Raw genomic sequence first — 18155 nt, 5'->3', positions numbered from 1 at the left:
AGGTCATTCTTTTTCCTGACCACACTGAGTGAAATGTTTGATGTTACTCCCTGTAAAACATAAAGGAATTGGCTAACTTGCAAAATATTGATATGTGACACAATAAGTACTGCAGGGTAAAGCATACCGGAGATGCATTGCGGAATACCAGAGTGCTCCACTACAATTATCAATCTCTTGTACCTCTTAAGGGAGGTTCCTTGATGTTGGTGAGGGGGTTCTTGATCTAAGAAATTGAACTAGTTCTCCCTTGGATCAATGTAAGTACCTCCCATTACACAGATGAGTTTAGCTTATCCCTCTTGATTACAAAAGAATGACAAAATTGACAATTCTGCATCCACATCAACTCAAGACCCACATAAAAAAAACATAAAAGCAAACTCTCCAGACATTTATCAGTGCTGTATAACTCTTGGGGGTTTTACACTTAGTTTTGATTATAATATTCAGACATTTATTAAGAAACATTTTGGTTCTGGGACTTAGTTCACTCCTGTTAGGAATAAACAACGAGGTCCAGGACTAATGTGTTTTCTAATAAATATCTTTAAGTGTTAACTCTTGTGGTTTTAATGTACCTGTGGTATTAACCCGGTACATCATAATACCAAGAACTACAGTCGTCCACCTCAGCCCAGCATCCCCACATCAACCTCCTCAACACACTCATTTTATATATCAAATTGCATATACCCATGGTTTTTAGAGTTGAACAGAATTTGAGAATTATAGTGTATTAGTTGGTATTGAGTTCTGTACAGTTTCCAAATCTGATGTTTTCTTGTAAGTTCATTCTTGCAAATATATGGGTAAAGGCTAAAATAAAGTGAAAAACCAACCTCTATGCTGATGTGTTGGAGATATAAAATAGTTCAGTGAGCAGCCTTGCTTGCTCCATTCAAAAACAAAAGGTATTCTTTCAATCTAATAGGAAAAGAGGGGCACTGCAATAGGCCTGGCTAGTACTAGGTAGGTCTTGCCAGTGCTTTCTTATGTAGCTCCCCTGATCACTCATTATTTGTACTAGGCTTGCATGTGGTCATCTCATTGTTGGGTATTTGACATAGGAGAGAGTTGCCAGGTTGAGCTGTCGACAGTCTTAAATTATTTGATGCTTTTTATTAACTGAGATTGCAATGGCTTTAATTTTTTTGATCATGTTTTAGCTCTCACCATATTTCCTCTGCCCTTTCTAAAGTTCCCATTTTTAATACAGTTTGTCTTACTAGTTTTGAATATAATTGGTAATAATGGCCTAAGCAGGGTTGACATGTCACATAATTATTATTATTATTATTTTTTTTTGTTTTTTTTTAACAAGTCGGCCGTCTCCCACCGAGGCAGGGTGACCCAAAAAAGAAAGAAAATCCCCAAAAAGAAAATACTTACATCATTCAACACTTTCACCTCACTCACACATAATCACTGTTTTTGCAGAGGTGCTCAGAACACAACAGTTTAGAAGCATATACGTATAAAGATACACAACATATCCCTCCAAACTGCTAATATCCCGAACCCCTCCTTTAGAGTGCAGGCATTGTACTTCCCATTTCCAGGACTCGAGTCCGGCTATATAAAAATAACCGGTTTCCCTGAATCCCTTCACTAAATATTACCCTGCTCACACTCCAACAGATCGTCAGGTCCCAAATACCATTCGTCTCCACTCACTCCTAACACACTCACGCATGCTTGCTGGAAGTCCAAGCCCCTCGCACACAAAACCTTTACCCCCTCCCTCCAACCTTTTCGAGGATGACCCCTACCCTGCCTTCCTTCCCCTACAGATTTATACGCTCTCCATGTCATTCTACTTTGATCCATTCTCTCTAAATGACCAAACCACCTCAACAATCCCTCTTCAGCCCTCTGACTAATACTTTTATTAACTCCACACCTTCTCCTAATTTCCACACAATGAATTTTCTGCATAATATTTGCACCACACATTGCCCTTAGACAGAACATCACTGCCTCCAACCGCCTCCTCGCTGCTGCATTCACAACCCAAGCTTCACACCCATATAAGAGTGTTGGTACTACTATACTTTCATACATTCCCTTCTTTGCCTCCATAGATAACGTTTTTTGTCTCCACATATACCTCAATGCACCACTCGCCTTTTTTCCCTCATCAATTCTATGATTAACCTCATCCTTCATAAATCCATCCACCGACACGTCAACTCCCAAGTATTTGAAAACATTCACTTTTTCCATACTCCTCCCCAATTTAATATCCAATTTTTCTTTATCTAAATCATTTGATACCCTCATCACCTTACTCTTTTCTATGTTCACTTTCAACTTTCTACCTTTACACACACTCCCAAACTCATCCACTAACCTTTGCAATTTTTCTTTAGAATCTCCCATGAGCACAGTATCAGCAAAAAGCAACTGTGTCAATTCCCGTTTTGTATTTGATTCCCCATAATTTAATCCCACCCCTCTCCCGAACACCCTAGCATTTACTTCTTTTACAACCCCATCTATAAATATATTAAACAACCATGGTGACATTACACATCCCTGTCTAAGACCTACTTTTACTGGGAAGTAGTCTCCCTCTCTTCTACACACCCTAACCTGAGCCTCACTATCCTCATAAAAACTCTTTACAGCATTTAGTAACTTACCACCTATTCCATATACTTGCAACATCTGCCACATTGCTCCCCTATCCACTCTATCATATGGCTTTTCTAAATCCATAAATGCAATAAAAACTTCCCTACCTTTATCTAAATACTGTTCACATATATGCCTCAATGTAAACACTTGATCTACACATCCCCTACCCACTCTGAAACCTCCTTGCTCATCCGCAATCCTACATTCTGTCTTACCTCTAATTCTTTCAATTATAACCCTACCATACACTTTTCCTGGTATACTCAGTAAACTTTACAGGAGAAGGGGTTACTAGCCCCTTGCCCCTGGCATTTTAGTTGCCTCTTACAACACGCATGGCTTACGGAGGAAGAATTCTGTTCCACTTCCCCATGGAGGTAAGAGGAAATAAACAAGAACAAGAACTAGAAAGAAAATAGCAGAAAACCAAGAGGGGTGTGTATATATATGCTTGTACATGTTTGTGTAGTGTGACCTAAGTGTAAGTAGAAGTAGCAAGACATACCTGAAATCTTGCGTGTTTATGAGACAGACAAAAGACATCAGCAATCCTACCATCATGTAAAACAATCACAGGCTTTCGTTTTACACTCACTTGGCAGGACGGTAGTACCTCCCTGGGTGGTTGACTCGGTAAACTTATTCCTCTTTAATTTTTACAATCTCTTTTGTCCCCTTCCCTTTATATAAAGGGACTATACATGCTCACTGCCAATCCCTAGGTACCTTCCACTCTTTCATACATTTATTAAACAAAAATACCAACCACTCCAACACTATATCTCCCCCTGCTTTTAATATTTCTGTCATGATCCCATCAGTTCCAGCTGCTGTACCCCCTTTCATTCTACGCAATGCCTCACATACCTCCCCCACACTCACATCCTGTTCTTTTTCACTCCTAAAAGATGGTATACCTCCCTGGCCAATGCATGAAATTACCGCTTCCCTTTCTTCGTCGACATTTAGAAGTTCCTCAAAATATTCTCGCCATCTACCCAAAACCTCCATCTCCCCATCTACTAAATCCCCTACTCTAATTATATCTAATTATATATAGTAAAATATGGCTTGCCTCAATATTGTAATGCTTATAGTTTGGAGAAATACTCATGGAAGCAGAGTGACTTAGTTCATAAATAGTAAAATATATCATGGAAAAATAGTATGCAGATAAAATTTAATATGCATTCATAATGACCAGCATTGTAATTTAAGGATTTCACAAGCTTTTTACTAATTTCATATGACTCAAGAAAGCCTTACTGTATTGGGCTGTGTAATCTACAGTCCAATTTGTTCAGCACTTTCACCCGTCAAGGAAGGTTCCTTGATGCTGGTGAGGGGCTCTTGATCTGGGGAATTGGATCTACTCCAGTTCCCTTAATTAAGCCTGAATACCTTCTACATCCCCCCCCCAGGCACTATATAATCCTATGGGTTTAGCGCTTCCCCCTTGATTGTAATAATAATAATCAGCACCTTCATAAATAATCTTATCTAATCTGTGCAAAGATAGGGGTTTTCCATAAGATGGGACATAGCACACGTTTCAGTACAGTAGGGTAGTACTTTTTTTTTTCCAATATAGTAATTCAGGATATTGGAGACAAGAGGATTCTCATTAACAAAACATCTGTTGACCCACTTCAGCTTAGCTCTTTCTGTGAATATAACAGCACAAGATAAAAATGTAATTTTTTTTTCTAAAAGTTTGTATAGGTTAGCATGCTGGTGTATTATTATTATTATAATCAAGGGGGAAGTGCTAAACCCAGAGGATTGTACAGCGCCTGGGGGGAGGATGTGGAAGGCATTCAGGCTTAATTCGGGGAACTGGAGCACAGATCCAATTCCCTAAATCAAGAGCCCCTCACCAACATCAAGGAACTTTCCTTGAGGGGTCATGCTGGTGAAGGTCTCTGCTAAAGGAACTGAAACTACCTTCCTCTTCCTTGGATCAATCAGTGATAATAGATCCATCATGCAAGGCATACTGAGTCTTCAGGATAATTAATAGGATGAAAATTTCAGAATGGTAGTTTAAAAGTGGATTGTACTCTGGTGGTTACTGCCTTCCTAGTGGTCTGTGCCAGCAACTCAGCATTTTCTTTGGTCAAAATAATGGTGATATTTTCTTTGTAGGAAAGAGGGAAATTATTTCCCAGTAAAAGTAGGCCTTAGACAAGGATGTGTGATGTCACCGTGGTTGTTTAATATATTTATAGATGGGGTTGTAAGAGAAGTAAATGCGAGGGTCTTGACAAGAGGCGTGGAGTTAAAAGATAAAGAATCACACATAAAGTGGGAGTTGTCACAGTTGCTCTTTGCTGATGACACTGTGCTCTTGGGAGATTCTGAAGAGAAGTTGCAGAGATTGGTGGATGAATTTGGTAGGGTGTGCAAAAGAAGAAAATTGAAAGTGAATACAGGAAAGAGTAAGGTTATGAGGATAACAAAAAGATTAGGTGATGAAAGTTTGGATATCAGATTGGAGGGAGAGAGTATGGAGGAGGTGAATGTATTCAGATATTTGGGAGTGGACGTGTCAGCGGATGGGTCTATGAAAGATGAGGTGAATCATGGAATTGATGAGGGGAAAAGGGTGAGTGGTGCCCAGGAGTCTGTGGAGACAAAGAACTTTGTCCTTGGAGGCAAAGAGGGGAATGTATGAGAGTATAGTTTTACCAACGCTCTTATATGGGTGTGAAGCATGGGTGATGAATGTTGCAGCGAGGAGAAGGCTGGAGGCAGTGGAGATGTCATGTCTGAGAGCAATGTGTGGTGTGAATATAATGCAGAGAATTCGTAGTTTGGAAGTTAGGAGGAGGTGCAGGATTACCAAAACTGTTGTCCAGAGGGCTGAGGAAGGGTTGTTGAGGTGGTTCGGACATGTGGAGAGAATGGAGCGAAACAGAATAACTTCAAGAGTGTATCAGTCTGTAGTGGAAGGAAGGCGGGGTAGGGGTTGGCCTAGGAAAGGTTGGAGGGAGGTTTTGTGTGCGAGGGGCTTGGACTTCCAGTAGGCATGCGTGAGCATGTTTGATAGGAGTGAATGGAGACAAATGGTTTTTAATACTTGACGTGCTGTTGGAGTGTGAGCAAAGTAACATTTATGAAGGGGTTCAGGGAAACCGGCAGGCTGGACTTGAGTCCTGGAGATGGGAAGTACAGTGCCTGCACTCTGAAGGAGGGGTGTTAATGTTGCAGTTTAAAAACTAGTGTAAGGCACCCTTCTGGCAAGACAGTGATGGAGTGAATGATGGTGAAAGTTTTTATTTTTCGGGCCACCCTGCCTTGGTGGGAATCGGCCAGTGTGATAATAATAATAAAAAAAAAAATTTTCTTTGTTAAATTTCAGTGCTGTATGACCCTGACTGGTTTGGCTCTTTTTCATAAATAAAAGGAATATTAAAAATTTGTGTTTATTAAAGTCTAAAAGCATGAAACTTTAGTCAGGGTAATAAATAACTTGTTTAGCATTTCAATCTTCCTTCAGGAGTGCCATGATGGGAAGGAAATGCTTTTTGTCCAAAAATTTAGAGCTACCTTTGCAGTACTGTATGAAACTTGTGGGTTTAGTGCCCTCAAGGGAGATTCCTTGATGCCTTACTGCTGGTGACTGGCTCTTGATCTAGGGAACTGGATCAGTGCTCCAGTTCCCTAAATTAAGCCTGAATATACCTTCCACAACCCCCCACAGGCACTGTATAATCCTACGGGTTTAGCGCTTCTCCCTTGATTATAATAGTGCTCAGTCATGATTATAATAATGGAGGTACCCTTTCCTTGGATCAAATCTGGTTACCCAATATTCTTTTCCTCTTTCCAGGAAGTACAAGAACCATATGGGATTAGCACTTTTCCATGAATACAGTATAAAACAAAACTGTATTAATAATTTGTCTTTAAAAAGAGCCCACAAATAAGATAAAATTCCCACACCTTCATAGCCAGTGAAATACTATCAGTATCAGAAGTAAACTTTACTTTTATTAATGTTAATGTCTGTTCCTGCAAGAGTGAAAGGTTCTTGCTTCAAAGAATAAGTCCTTGGTTCAAACCTGATTACATTTCCATTCCCCAAGATCTGTATGACCTCTGCAGGTTTAGGCAGTGTTGTATGACCCTGATGGGTTTAGCACTTAGTTGCGGTTATAATAATGTACAGGTATTGTGGTACCTTCCTGGCACCCTCCTCACAAATGTAATACTGTAATAAATATCAAAATATTCATGGATTACAGAAAGCTGGTCAAACAAAATAATATATTTATAAATATAACATTACAAAAATGGCTTCATACAGATACCATGTGATAAGTTCTGCATAAATATATGACTTAGAGAGGTTCTGTACATAAAAATATGTCTGTTTTAAAATAGTTGTCTATGGCTATTGTAACATTTCTTAGGTTGAGTAGGTGTACAACCCTTCAAAGTGCTTTGATGTCAATGAAGGGCTCTTGATCCAAGTAACTTGAGCTATCCTCTACTTTGTCAGCAGTGCTTTTTGACTAACATGGGTTGGATGAATTTTTTTCTGAATGTCATATGGTATTTCCTAGAGCCCAGATTATTATAATAAACTACTTTCTTGGAACCCTTAATGGAGGGAAGATACCTTGATGCTGGAAAAAAGCTTTCGATCCAAGGAATTTGAGCAACTCTTCCTTGGATCAAGATTGCCTCTAAGTCTCTGCCTTGGTTGTGGGGGCCCTGTGGGTCTCATCAAGAGACCACTGGTTTAGCACTTCCCCATGATTATAATAATCAAGAGATCACCAGATTAAATCATATTAACCAGGAGCTGTATGATCCCTATACATTTAGCACCTCTCGACGAATGTGATGATGATCATTGAAAAGTCTTAATGTACTGAGGACAGGAGACTTTGAGTGAGGGCTGGTGTGATCCATGTCTCACAAGAGATGGTGACTGGTGCTTCTTATAATAAAGGTTCAGCACAAATGATGATATAATCTTAACCAACAATGAGCTGGTGTAAAGGCTCCCCAACCCTATTGGTTTTATTGTATTAATAGGTGTATAAAATTTGCCTGCACTAGTTCCTGCCTTATTGTCATCCTGGTGTTCTCTTTCCTCAGCCTGATAATGGAAGGTTCATCTTACATCTATTTTATGACCCTTGTGGGTTTAGCTCATAGTTATGATTATAATAATAATAATTGTGAGTTTAGTGCTTAGTTCTGATTGTAATAATAATCATCATCTTACATCAGACTCCTTTTGGAGTACAGTTCTTCTTTTTGATTATAATAATAATAATTGGAGTACAGTTTTGTGTTCCTTTTATCCTGATGTCACTCTTCATAAAACAGTATCTTTATTTACAATGTCAATATCCGTGAGTACTTTTATGTTGTGATCATGTTTCCCTTTGATTATTATTACATTCATGTGGGTAGGAGCACTAAGCTTGTAGGGGTCCATACAGTGCCTGGGGCAATGGAGGGCATTTGGACTAGATTTAAGAATTAAAATCCGGTTTCTTGGATCAAGAGCTCCTTACCAGCATCAAGGAACCTTCCTTTGGATCTTTCTGTCCCTTATTACTTTTATAATAAAAATTTACTTGTACAGTTTAGCCCTGAGTCTTCATACCTCTGCTTCTCAGGTCATGTCATTACCTATTTGAGTTTGTGGAGGGCAACTGTGGGGTGAGTTCTAGCTTTTGATCCCACCTCTTGCTAGAGAATGCATGGGTTCACCACTCTTAAGAATCATCCAGGTTACCTTGTTCAACCCATTAATAGTGGATGTAGAGGCTGCCCACTAGTGCTCGTGGAGTCTTTGAACAGATGACCTAGTAGGCACAGTAGTTAGGTTAGGTAAGGTTTGTCGGGTAACAGGACAAGTGTTTCCTGACGCGGGTCTTAGTTTTATGATGACCTGTAGCTGGAGCTTTTGGTCATCTGACTGAGGCCTTCCACTGGCTTACCGGTCCATCACTTGAACAATTATGGTGCATAGTAGTAATAGAGGAAGAGTGCATTGTAGAGGGCCACTAGTATCATCACCACCACCGCCAGTGTCAGGTATCGCAAGTGACGTTCCTCTGTAATAAACATTTGTATAATAGGAGTGAGGAAGAACCAGTTGTGAGTGTGGGGGAGGTGTGTGGGTCAGTGAGTAGAATGAAAGCAGCTGGGATTGATGGGATAAAGATAGAAATATTGAAGGCAGGTGGGGATATAGTTTTGGAGTGGTTAGTGTTTTTATTTAATAAGTGCATGGAAGAGGGTAAGGTACCTAGGGATTGGCAGAGAGCATGTATAGATCCTTTGTATAAAGGCAAAGGGGACAAAAGAGAGTGTAAAAATTATAGGGGAATAAGTCTATTGAGTATACCTGGTAAAGTGTATGGTCGAGTTATTATTGAAAGAATTAAGAGTAAGATGGAGAGCAGGACAGCAGATGAACAAGGAGGCTTTAGGAAGGGTAGGGGGTGTGTAGACCAAGTGTTTGCAGTGAAACATAGGTGAACAGTATTTAGATAAGGGTATGGCAGTATTTGTGGCATTTATGGATTTGGAAAAGGCATATGATAGGGTGGATAAAGGGGCAATGTGGCAGATGTTGCAAATGTATGGAATAGGAGGTAGGTTATTGAAAGCTGTCGGAGTGTAAGCAAGGTAACGTTTATGAAGGGATTCAGGGAAACTGGCAGGCCGGACTTGATTCCTGGAGATGGGAAGTACAGTGTCTGCACTCTAAAGGAGGGGTGTTAATGTTGCAGTTTTATAACTGAAGTGTAAGTGCGCCTCTGGCAAGACGGTGATGGAGTGAATGATGAAAGTCTTTCTTTTTCAGGCCACCCTACCTTGGTGGGAGATGGCCTATGTGTTAATAATAAATAAAATATTAATAGTAAATAGGCAGAGTACTATGTAACACTCATGGGTTTAGTGCTTCTCAAATCAATATAAAATTCAATGGGGAAGTTGTCTTGATTTTGGTAAAATTCTGTCGATGATTACATTATATATATATATATATATATATATATATATATATATATATATATATATATATATATATATATATATATATATATATATATATATATATATATACCTGGAGTTTACCTGGAGAGAGTTCCGGGGGTCAACGCCCCCGCGGCCCGGTCTGTGACCAGGCCTCCTGGTGGATCAGAGCCTGATCAACCAGGCTGTTGCTGCTGGCTGCACACAAACCAACGTACGAGCCACAGCCCGGCTGATCAGGAACTGACTTAAGGTGCTTGTCCAGTGCCAGCTTGAAGACTGCCAGGGGTCTGTTGGTAATCCCCCTTATGTGTGCTGGGAGGCAGTTGAACAGTCTCGGGCCCCTGACACTTATTGTATGGTCTCTTAACGTGCTAGTGACACCCCTGCTTTTCATTGGGGGGATGGTGCATCGTCTGCCAAGTCTTTTGCTTTCGTAGTGAGTGATTTTCGTGTGCAAGTTCGGTACTAGTCCCTCTAGGATTTTCCAGGTGTATATAATCATGTATCTCTCCCTCCTGCGTTCCAGGGAATACAGGTTTAGGAACCTCAAGCGCTCCCAGTAATTGAGGTGTTTTATCTCCGTTATGCGCGCCGTGAAAGTTCTCTGTACATTTTCTAGGTCGGCAATTTATATATATATATATATATTTTTTTTTTTTTTTTTTTTTCAACAAGTCGGCCGTCTCCCACCGAGGCAGGGTGACCCAAAAAAGAAAGAAAATCCCCAAAAAGAAAATACTTTCATCATCATTCAACACTTTCACCACACTCGCACATTATCACTGTTTTTGCAGAGGTGCTCAGAATACAACAGTCTAGAAGCATACACATATAAAGATACACAACATATCCCTCCAAACTGCCAATATCCCAAACCCCTCCTTTAAAGTGCAGGCATTGTACTTCCCATTTCCAGGACTCAAGTCCGACTATATGAAAATAACCGGTTTCCCTGAATCCCTTCACTAAATATTACCCTGCTCACACTCCAACAGATCGTCAGGTCCCAAGTACCATTCGTCTCCATTCACTCCTATCTAACACGCTCACGCACGCTTGCTGGAAGTCCAAGCCCCTTACCCACAAAACCTCCTTTACCCCCTCTCTCCAACCCTTTCGAGGACGACCCCTACCCCGCCTTCCTTCCCCTATAGATTTATATGCTTTCCATGTCATTCTACTTTGATCCATTCTCTCTAAATGACCAAACCACCTCAACAACCCCTCTTCTGCCCTCTGACTAATACTTTTATTAACTCCACACCTTCTCCTAATTTCCACACTCCGAATTTTCTGCATAATATTTACACCACACATTGCCCTTAAACAGGACATCTCCACTGCCTCCAACCGTCTCCTCGCTGCTGCATTTACCACCCAAGCTTCACACCCATATAAGAGTGTTGGTACTACTATACTTTCATACATTCCCTTCTTTGCCTCCATAGATAACGTTTTTTGACTCCACATATACCTCAACGCACCACTCACCTTTTTTCCCTCATCAATTCTATGATTAACCTCATCCTTCATAAATCCATCCGCCGACACGTCAACTCCCAAGTATCTGAAAACATTCACTTCTTCCATACTCCTCCTCCCCAATTTGATATCCAATTTTTCTTTATCTAAATCATTTGACACCCTCATCACCTTACTCTTTTCTATGTTCACTTTCAACTTTCTACCTTTACACACATTCCCAAACTCATCCACTAACCTTTGCAATATATATATATATATATATATATATATATATATATATATATATATATATATATAATATATATATATATATTTATAATATATATATATATATATATATATATATATATATATATATATATATATATATATATATATAATTTATTTATTTATATATAGGTAGTAGGTTGGCAGACAGCAACCACCCAGGGAGGTACTACCGTCCTGCCAAGTGAGTGTAAAACGGAAGCCTGTAATTGTTTTACATGATGGTAGGATTGCTGGTGTCCATTTTCTGTCTCATAAACATGCAAGATTTCAGGTATGTCTTGCTACTTCTACTTACACTTAGGTCACACTGCACATACATGTACAAGAGTATATATATACACACCCCTGTGGGTTTTCTTCTATTTCCTTACTAGTTCTTGTTCTTGTTTATTTCCTCTTATCTCCATGGGGAAGTGGAACAGAATTCTTCCTCCGTAAGCCATGCGTGTTGTAAGAGGCAACTAAAATGCCGGGAGCAAGGTGCTAGTAACCCCCTTCTCCTGTATATATTACTAAATGTAAAAGGAGAAACTTTCGTTTTTCCTTTTGGGCCACCCCGCCTCGGTGGGATATGGCTGGTGTGTTGAAAGAAATATATATATATATATATATATATATATATATATATATATATATATATATATATATATATATATATATATATATATATATAATCTTTTTAACACGTCTGCCGTTTCCCGCCGAGGTAGGGTGACCCGAAAAGAAAGAAAACAACTTTCATCATCATTCAACACTCACTATCTTTCATATATAACCATCGTCTTTGCAGAAGCGCTCACATGCGTCAGTTTAGATGTCTCTCCAAACTGCCAATATCCTAAACCTCTCCTTTAGAGTACAATCATTGTACTTCCTACCTCCAGGACTCGAGTCCGGCTAACTGGTTTCCCTGAATAAGTAAGTAAGTTTATTCAGGTATACACATATAGAGTTACATAGAATTATCATGCATAGCAGCATATGTGTAGAGAACCTAGGATAACCCAAAAAAGTCAGACAGAGTGACTTATTTCCATTGGGGTCCTTTTACCTTATTATTATAATACAAAGGTTATAATATTTTCTTATTATTCTACAATGAAGATAACATCTTATTATCATACTAAAAAGACTATCTACAACACGAGTGTCATTAAGACTATCTACAATACGAGGGTCATTACTAGGAATAAGGTAAAATTTACACGTATGTTAGCTAAAAAATAGAAAATCATTCCCCTCCCTTTCTGTAGCTACATTCATCAGACACCTTTTGGCACTCTTCTTGAACTGGTTCATACTATGACTGGCTTTGACATGTACGGGTAGTCTGTTCCATTCCTTTATTGCTGTACAATAAAAGGTGTTTGAAGCCTGGCCACTGACTGTGGGTACTACAAAGTTGTGCTCTCTCCCCCTAGTACTATGATTGCTTTGGTTCCCAACCTTGACAAAATTGACAGCAAGATATTCTGGACATTGTTTGTGAGCAATTTTATAAACATGATTTAGCTTCAGTTGTTTTACTCTGTCTTCAACATTCAGCATATCCAACTGCTGTAATTCATCCTGGCCTACATGTTCTCTTGGTCCCAGCCCCAGGATGAATCTTACGATTTTGTTCTGGGTGATTTGCAGTCTATCTTTCAGTTTTTTTGTCAAGGCAGAGTACCATGAAGAGCAAGCGTAATCCATATGGCATTGTATAAGGGGTAGACATAGGGTCCTGCGAGCCTCAGTAGGTAGACTCTGTGCTTGTCTATACAGGAACTTCAGTCTGGCATTCGCTTTCTTTACTACACTGTTCCCTATCAATTCTCCTGACATGCATGGGTCAAAGGGGATTCCCAGATATTTTACTGATGAAACCAAAGTGATGGGCTCCCCATTACACTGAACATTAAAATTATTTACCCTTCTCAGTTTATGTTTCGTGCCAAAGAGAATGGCTTCAGTTTTCCCTAGGTGTAATGATAGTTTGTTGTCTACTAACCATTTGCTGCAGGACTCCAGTTTCAGTGTTAAAACATTAGCAATATCTTGTGGGTCTTTACCTGACACTAACAGAGCACTGTCATCTGCATACAGTAGGAGTTTGCACTTGACACTGATAGGCATATCATTGACATAACATAAGAATAATAAGGGACCCAGAATACTACCTTGGGGAACTCCACAAGTTATCGGCAGGGGTTCTGATTCCGTTTTGTTGATTTTGACTATTTGTCTCATGTTGCTAAGGTAGGACTTAAACCAGTCTACAGAACCTATACCGATAGCTTGAAGTTTCTTACATAATATATTGTGGTTGACAGTATCGAAGGCCTTTTGCAGGTCTAAGGTTACCATACCTATGAGGTTCCCCTTTGACATTTCAGTTTTCAGGTAATCCATCAGATTAATAAGGGAGGTGTCGGTTGAGTAGGATCTTCTAAAGCCCGATTGATAGCTATGGAGAATACTGTTGTCATTAAGGTACTTAACTACTTGAGAATACACCGCCCTCTCCAGAATTTTAGATATTATACTGAGTATACTAACAGGCCTATAGTTGCTTACATCAGACCTATTATTTTTCTTGAAGATAGGAGTAACTCTGGCCTCCTTGAACCCCTCCGGTACGGTATTAGTGGTGACTGATAGATTTATTATGTGAGCAATAGGGATTGACAGTTCAGAAGCACCATCTTTTAGGAACTTAGACGGGATATTATCAGGGCCTGTGCTCTTAGCTGGGTTTAACCTACTTAGTTCTTTTTGAATGAAGTCATGAGATACACTTACTAGTTGACAACTGTTTGGGGTTACCCCTTTATTGGTATAGTATGTTTGAAACTTATCAGAGTCTGTGTTAAAGGTACTTGATGCAGCTGGTAGTTTACTTACTAGTGTTGATGCAACAGATGTGTAGTAGGAATTAAAGCAATTTGCCACCTTTGATGTTTCGTGGCATACCTCATTATCGATAGTGAGTACTATGTTAGACCTATCTACTGGCTTATGGCTATACCCCAACTGTTTTAGTTGTTGCCAGAGCTTTCTGGGGTTATGCTTATACTCTTCAATTTTTGAGCAATAGTGCTTTGCCTTTGCTCCTTTTATAAGTCTCTGTACTCTGTTCCTCACCCTTTGGAATTCATTTAGTGCTGCAATATCCTGTATGTTTGCTTTAAATCTTTTTAGCAGCTGGTCTCTGAATTTCATATTATCTAATATCTCAGTAGTCATCCAGGGTTCAGTTCTTCGTTTAATCCTAACCTCTTTAACTGGTGCAATATTATCAAGGATGGTAGTGAACATTGTTTTGAATTTTTCCCAGGCATCGTTTACGTCCGTGCAACTTATCTCTGTCCAGTCACAATTGTGTAGCCTATTTACCAGTGTTTCTTTACTGTAGTTTCTAGTTGACCTCATTTTTATTGTCCTGTGTAGGCCTATCCTATCCCTGGTGATTTTCCTGGTGCAGTAATACTGGACACTTGAAAAGGTGTATCTTAATTATGGTTAAAAGCTCTTGATTTAAGGAACTGGAGGTACCTGTCCTCAGATTAAGCTTGATTACCCTTTTGTTTCCCTACGGGTACAGCGCTTCTGTCAGTAATAACAGATCATTAGGCAAACCAACTATATTCCGAGGTGTGTGTATACACCTCCAGGCATGATATTGTTAACTGGTGGTGAACAAGTGACATGCAGCCTTAATAGCTCTCGTGTAGCTGATAGGATTGAAACTTCAAACTAGCCAATCAAACCAAACCCTACACGTGAGTTCCACTGACTTGTTCACTCGGTCCCAGACCATGGTTCTGGCCACAGTCAGTCTCTACAGTGGTAGTGACCAACCATCTCTACAGTGAAAGGTCAGCCAAGTTACATTGTTTTCAGTCTTCAGCTTTATTTATAAACTCCGGACATTATAGTATGAATTACGATTATTCATAATTCATACTAAGATGCCGAATAGGTAAAACTTACGATTTGGGCTTAAATAGCAACGTTCTTCTGTGCCGAATAAGGCAAGCGATTATTATTATTATTATAATCAAAAAGAAGCGCTAAGCCACAAGGACTATACAGCAGATAAGGCAAGCGAAAATTTGTGTATGCAATAATTTCGCAAAAATCATTCTAAACCTAACGAAAAACGACATATTTCATTGTGTTTGTTTATTAAATTATTACCTGGAGTTTACCTGGAGAGAGTTCCGGGGGTCAACGCCCCCGCGGCCCGGTCTGTGACCAGGCCTCCTGGTGTATCAGTGCCTGATCAACCAGGCTGTTACTGCTGGCTACACGCAAACCAACGTACGAGCCACAGCCCGGATGGTCAGGTACCCACTTTAGGTGCTTGTCCAGTGCCAGCTTGAAGACTGCCAGGGATCTATTGGTAATCCCCCTTATGTATGCTGGGATGCAGTTGAACAGTCTCGGGCCCCTGACACTTATTGTATGGTCTCTTAACGTGCTAGTGACACCCCTGCTTTTCATTGGGGGGATGTTGCATCGTCTGCCAAGTCTTTTGCTTTCGTAGTGAGTGATTTTCGTGTGCAAGTTCGGTACTAGTCCCTCTAGGATTTTCCAGGTGTATATAATCATGTATCTCTCCCTTCTGCGTTCCAGGGAATACAGGTTCGGGAACCTCAAGTGCTCCCAGTAATTGAGGTGTTTTATCTCCGTTATGCGCGCCGTGAAGGTTCTCTGTACATTTTCTAGGTCAGCAATTTCACCTGACTTAGGCTGGATTAGGCTAAATTAAATTGCACTTGTTGTAATAAGGTTAGGTAAGTTTTCTAAGGCTCTTTTGGTACAAAATTATTAATTTTTACATTAACAGAGAGACAATTTTAGAAAGGACTTAATTTTAAATGAGTTCTTGCTAATTGACCAGTTTTAGCTATTCTAATTCTCTCACTCCATCCAAACACACAAAGAAGACCGGTAACGGGTGAGTGAATTAATCAAGCGACAAGTTAAAAGACTGGAGGAGGATCAGAGACTCGACCCCTGCAGCCAAACACAGGTGACTACGAAATTTGGGTTTGATTTTATTTTCTAATCCATTTTTAAAATATTTTTGAGACTAAAGTGACGAGTTCATCTCATTTTTGTCTTAAATCAACTTGATTTATTAGGTTTAAATCAGGTGGATTTTATTAGGCTTAAATCCTATAGACGGCAAATGGTCAGTAAGATTGAATTCCATTTAATCAAGATTGTTTTTATCCTTAAATACTGATTTAAAATAAATTGTCCATGCATATACTCATTACCAAGTGTATATACACAGCTGCACATACACTATCAACATTGTGTAGGCTTTATCTGAGTGACCTTAATCATTATTCAAGAGTAAACGTATTGATACCTTTAAGTAACGCGTAGAACTCTTCTCAAACACTATTGGAAACGAATGAATTTTTTTTGGGGGGGAGGGGGGGGGGTTGACTGCAATTTACACAAAAGAATGATCACAAAAATGAAAGTGAGGACACTAGAATTTTAAGGTTGTGGGAGTGACACCAAAATGTTCCGATTTCCATTAGTTTTATGGTCATTTGCTGTATAGCCCTTGTGGCTTAGCGCTTCTTTTTGATTATAATAATAATAATTTATGGTCATTTCTTACGTGTTTCTCTCTTAGGTTGTTGGTCAAGTTAGTTAATATATTTATTATGCACCTCATACCCATGGTGTGGGTGGTAGTCAAAATATTGCAGAGGCACATAATGGCTCCAGGGATTGGACCGCAAAGTTTTGATAGTTGAACAAGTTACATTGGTACATTGATAATGAACTATTTGCATATTTATATCTGGTTGCATTCCTAACGAGTTATTTATACAGACATAAATTAGATCACACACAGCAAAAACTAAGTGGTAATGCGTTATTTACAGTTAGTCAAATCAATGCCAATGCCTGGCAGACTCTCACCTTCTACACAACACCTGCGTCTACACAGTCCCTTGTAATGAAGTATTGTAATGCGCCGGGACATCTCAGTGATTGTGCGCCTGTGTGCTGATATATACTCATGCAGGTGTCAGCGCCACACCACTAACACAACTGGTGGCACCACCTCCACACCACACACAAATTAATCACCGACCTAACAAAACCACACATTCTCTCTCTCTCTCTCTCTCTCTCTCTCTCTCTCTCTCTCTCTCTCTCTCTCTCTCTCTCTCTCTCTCTCTCTCTCTTTCTCTCTTTCTCTCTCTCTCTCTCTCTCTCTCTCTTTCTCTCTTTCTCTCTCTTTCTCTCTCTTTCTCTCTCTCTCTCTCTCTCTCTCTCTCTCTCTCTCTCTCTCTCTCTCTCTCTCTCTCTCTCTCTCTCTCTCTCTCTCTCTCTCTCTGAACCCATAACCATTATATTTCAAGAAATGATTCACTACCATACTTTAGAAGCATGAAAAATACGTTTTTAACTTAAACTCTGGCATCTAGCAATCATGAGTAGCTTGATATAAAATGAAACATATCTGAGAACAATTGATATATAGGAACCAGAGCGTCGATCTACCCCAAGTACTCAAGAGATATCGTTATCAGCAGGTGGACAACTTATCAAGAGGTGTGTATCAGTTTCTCTTCGTGCCCACAATCGCTTCACACCACACAAAAATAAACGCGATACACGATTGCTAAAATATATGTAACCACCTATAATAAGCCTGCCTGCATAAGTAAATTATCACGATTGTAACTAGATATAAATCTGTAGATAGTTCATTACCACTGTAACTTGTT

This window comes from Cherax quadricarinatus, chromosome 68, assembly GCF_038502225.1.
Source record: "Cherax quadricarinatus isolate ZL_2023a chromosome 68, ASM3850222v1, whole genome shotgun sequence".
NCBI classification, from domain to species: Eukaryota; Metazoa; Arthropoda; class Malacostraca; order Decapoda; family Parastacidae; genus Cherax; species Cherax quadricarinatus.
This window is presented reverse-complemented; position numbering follows the sequence as displayed.